Raw genomic sequence first — 5,079 nt, forward strand, 5'->3', positions numbered from 1 at the left:
AGGTCTAAGGAATTAGGGTCTAGTCACATATAGTTTGTCATAAATTAAATCCTACATGTTTAAAATAGTTAGTAAGAAAAGTTAATCCGGAAAAATAGATAACTCTGAAGCCTTAACTATTTTCTCCATATTTTATTCTTCACCTATTCACCTGTCTGTCTTCAAACTCTTCTTTATTGTTTAATGCTTTTGAACTCTCAATTACTCTTTTCTGTTTGTCTAACTAAGCCTATCAAACACTATTGTTGCTTAATCCATCAATTCTCGTGGGATCGACCCTTACTCACGTAAGGTATTACTTGGTACGACCCGGTGCACTTGCCTGTTAGTTTGTGGGTTATAAATTCCGCACCAAGTTTTTGACGCCGTTGCCGGAGATTGACTGTGATTAACAACTATTAGTTGTTTGATTGTTTAGATTAGACATTTTAATTTTAATTTTATTTAAATATTGTTTTATTTTTCAAAAAAAAAAATTCCCTGTACGTTCATAACCCCTTCCCCTTTTATTCTGTCGTTGTTTTTATTTTATTTTATTTCTTTCTTTCTTTACGTCATATTTTTTCTTTGCGTTTCTTTCTTTTTTGTTAGCTCCTTTCGTTTTCTTTTTCTTTTCTTTTAGTATTTAGTTAAAAAAAAATAAAAAAAAATAATAATTTAAAAAAAATTTATATATATATATATATATATATATATATTTAAATTTGGATTAATATTTTTTTTTTAATTTCTGAAATTAATTTTGGTGTCTTCTATTTTTTTTTTTTTTTTTTTTTTTTAATTTTTAGTTTTTTTTTTTTTTTTCTTTTTTTCAAACGGTGTTAGGCATTACTTCTGCCTCAAGTCACCAATTCAGAGCTTCTGAGTGACCTCTCAAGTCACATATGTTATATGAGTCATTTTAATATGAGTTTTATTTTAATTTTTAGAATTCTATTCTTTCTTCTTTGCTTCCCTGTTTACCACATGGTACGTTTAATCCTTTTTAGTGTTGTGCGCTAAGGAAAAATAATGGAGAGAGATCATATGAGTTACTACTCACACCCGAGTAGTGATTCATATCATTATGAATGGGAAAACCACCCAAATTTTGGTTGGCAAAGTCAAAACCAAAGAAACTTCAATGCTCCATGTTCCAACTATCAAGAACCACCATCCCCTTATCCATACCAAGAACCACCTCCTCTCTATCCATATCAAGAACCATCATCTTTCTACCCATATCAAGAGCCACTATCTTCCTATTCATACCAAGAACCATCCTCTTTTTACACTTATCAAGAACCATCACCTCCTTCTTATTCATCTCAAATACCATCGGATCTTGAGCTTCTCATGAAAGAATGTTTACATGATATAAAGACAAGTGTCAAAAATATAGAGAAGCATATGCAGTCGATTATCAAGTACCAGGAAGAGGAACAAGCAAATTCCTTCCCAAAAGATACAATGCAAGATCCTATGGAAGAAAGTGAGGAAATCAATCAAAGGAGTTTATACTCCAGTGCATTAGAGAACTTTCCATCATCACACATGGAAGAAGAAGAAGATGCAAAAACAAAGGAGGAAGATGCACCCACAAAGGAGGAAGATGCACAACCTCCCATGCCCTTGGTAAGCAATGAAGAAGAGATTGAATTAGAAGACAGCTACCAAGAGGAAGAGGTTAAAATTGAGGAAGCCTGCAAAGAAGTGGAAGAATTCAAAGAAGAACACAAGGAAGTGGAGCTTGCAAGACCTCTTCCAAAGCCATCACCATCCAATACAACATTCAAGTGGGTAAAATTTCTATCCTTAACCCTTACTTTCCAACTTGAATATGGGCTACTGGAGACGGATGGTCAACTTAGAGCTCTTTGTGGCATTAAGAGTAAGAGAAAGATGGTTAGTGCTAAGAGTTGTCAAGCAAGGTTCAACATGGTTGTATGCTCCGAATTGAAGTGCAAGAATTGGTGTAGAGCTAATTTAAATGGGTCTAGAAAGTTGTTTGGATGTCTCTGTGAGAATTCAGATTGCTTGCCACCCGGTGGGAATAATGGTGATTGATGAGCGGATAATTTATACGCTTTTTGGCATTGTTTTTACTTAGTTTTTAGTATGATTTAGTTGGTTTTTAGTATATTTTTATTAGTTTTTAATTAAAAATCACATTTCTGGACTTTACTATGAGTTTGTGTGTTTTTCTGTGATTTCAGGTATTTTCTGGTTGAAGTTGAGGGACCTAAGCAAAAATCTGATTCAGGCTGAAAAAGGACTGCTGATGCTGTTGGATTCTGACCTCCCTGCACTCAAAGTGGATTTTCTGGAGCTACAGAACTCCAAATGGCGCGCTCTCAATTGCTTTGGAAAGTAGACATCCATGGCTTTCCAGCAATATATAATAGTTTATACTTTTCTCAAGGATAGACGACGTAAACTGGCGTTCAACGCCAGTTCCATGTTGCAGTCTGGCGTCCAGCGCCAGAAACAAGTTACAAGTTGGAGTTCAACGCCAGAAACAGGTAACAACCTGGCGTTGAACGCCCAAAACAGCCCAGGCACGTGAGAAGCTTAAGTCTCAGCCCCAGCACACACCAAGTGGGTCCCAGAAGTGGATTTCTGCACTATCTATCATAGTTTACTCATTTTCTGTAAACCTAGGTTACTAGTTTAGTATTTAAACAACTTTTAGAGATTTATTTTGCACCTCATGACATTTTTAGATCTGAACTTTGTACTCTTTGACGGCATGAGTCTCTAAACTCCATTGTTGGGGGTGAGGAGCTCTGTAGCGTCTTGATGAATTAATGCAATTATCTTATTTATATTTATGCCCTTTGACTCTTTACAATTGAAGTTGAAAAACACTGTTGTTGGCATCCTGACTAAGAATAATAAGATAACCATAGCTTGCTTCAAACCAACAATCTCCGTGGGATTCGACCCTTACTCACGTAAGGTATTACTTGGACGACCCAGTGCACTTGCTGGTTAGTGGTACTAGTTGTGAAAAGTGTGATTCACAATTCGTGCACCAAGTTTTTGGCACCGTTGCCGGGGATTGTTCGAGTTTGGACAACTGACGGTTTATCTTGTTGCTTAGATTAGGAAAATTTTGTCTTTTGGGTCAGAGTCTTTTATATTCCTTGCAAAAATTTTTCAAAAATATTATTTTTCTTTATTAGTTTTTAGTTTTTCTGTGAGTTTAGTGTCATATTCTAAGTTTGGTGTCAATTACATGCCTTTCTTTGTCTTTTAAAAATTTTCGAAAATTGTGTTCTTTGTTTCTTCTCCATCTTCAAGTTATTCTTGTTTATTTTTCTTATTTGATCTTTAGTTTTTCTTGTTTTGTGATTTTTCTTATTTTTCTTGTGCCTTTTCAAAACATTAGTTTTCACAAAAAAAATTTTTTTTCTCATTCTTAGTTATTTAAAAATACTTTTTCAAAACAAGTGTTACATTCATAACTCAGTTGGCTAGAGCGTTAGTCTGTGTTCTTGGTAATTGGGTTAGAATCTTTTATATTCTTTTCAAAATCTTCTTTTTCAAAAATAATTTTTTTTTCTATTAAATCTTGTACCAAACTTTAAGTTTGGTGTTTTCTTGTTGATTTTTCTTTGTTTTTCGAAAATTTTAATTTGGTTTTCTAAAAATTTTAAGTTTGGTGTTCCTTCTTCATGTTCTTGTTGTTCTTGTGAGTCTTCAAGGTGTTTTTGAGTTTTTCTTGTGTCTTGATCTTAAAATTTTTAAGTTTGGTGTCCCTTGGTGTTTTCCCTCCAAAATTTTCGAAAACAAGGAGCATTAAATCTAAAAATTTTAGATCTTGTGTTATTTTATTATTTTTCTCTTTCCTCATTAAATTCAAAAAATATCTTTTCCCTCTATTTTAAAGCAATTTTTCGAAATTAATTTTAAAATTCAGATTTTTTTATTTATTTTTATTTATTTATTTCAAAATTTAAAACTTTAAAAAAAAACATATCTTTTTCAAAACTTCCTAACCACTTTCTCTCTCATTTTTTCGAAAATCTTCACCTATTTTTATTTATTTTATTTTAATTTATTTTATTTTCGAAATAAATAAATAATTAAATAAATAAAAATATTTCTTCTCTATTTTACATCATCTCCCTTTCTCCATCATGGATCTAAGTGGAAATGAACAGTCCAGAAGGACTCTGGGGTCATATGCTAACCCCTCTACCGCTTCATATGGGAGTAGTATTAGTATACCCTCCATTGGAGTCAGTAGCTTTGAGTTGAATCCTCAGCTCATTATCATGGTGCAGGAAAGTTGCCAGTATTTCGGTCTTTCACAGGAAGAACCTACAGAGTTTCTGGCACATTTTTTACAAATTGCTGACACAGTACATGATAAGGAAGTAGATTAGGATGTCTACAGATTATTACTGTTTCTATTTGCTGTAAAAGACCAAGCCAAGAGGTGGTTAAATAACCAACCTAAGGCTAGCATAAAGACATGGAAACAGCTGACAGAGAAATTCCTGAATCAATACTTTCCTCCAAAACGGATGACACAGCTAAGGCTGGACATCCAAGGCTTTAAACAAGGAGATAATGAACCTCTTTATGATGCCTGGGAGAGATACAAAGAGATGCTAAGAAAATTCCCCTCTGAGATGTTTTTAGAGTGGGTTCAGCTAGACATCTTCTATTATGGGCTTACAGAAAGAGCTCAAATGTCTCTAGACTACTCAGCCGGTGGATCTATCCACATGAGGAAGACAATTGAAGAATCTCAAGAGCTCATTGATACAGTTGCCGGAAATCAGCATTTATACTTAAGCAGCGAACCTTCCATGAAAGAAGAGGCTAAAACAGTGACTACTGAACTCAGTCTTGCTGAACAAGCTACTGAATTCAATCAGCAATTGGATTTTCTAACAAAACAGTTAGCCGAATTCAAGGAGAGACTACAAGATACAAGGATGGCTAATATAAATATGGAAGAACAATTAAAGAAAACAAAGCAGTAGCTGTCAAAACAAATAACAGAAGAATGCCAAGCAGTTCAATTAAGAAGTGGGAAAACATTAAATACCCCACCTCAAGGCAGCAGGAAGCCAAGAAATGAGCAAA

This window comes from Arachis ipaensis, chromosome B07 (genome assembly GCF_000816755.2).
Source record: "Arachis ipaensis cultivar K30076 chromosome B07, Araip1.1, whole genome shotgun sequence".
Taxonomy (NCBI): domain Eukaryota; kingdom Viridiplantae; phylum Streptophyta; class Magnoliopsida; order Fabales; family Fabaceae; genus Arachis; species Arachis ipaensis.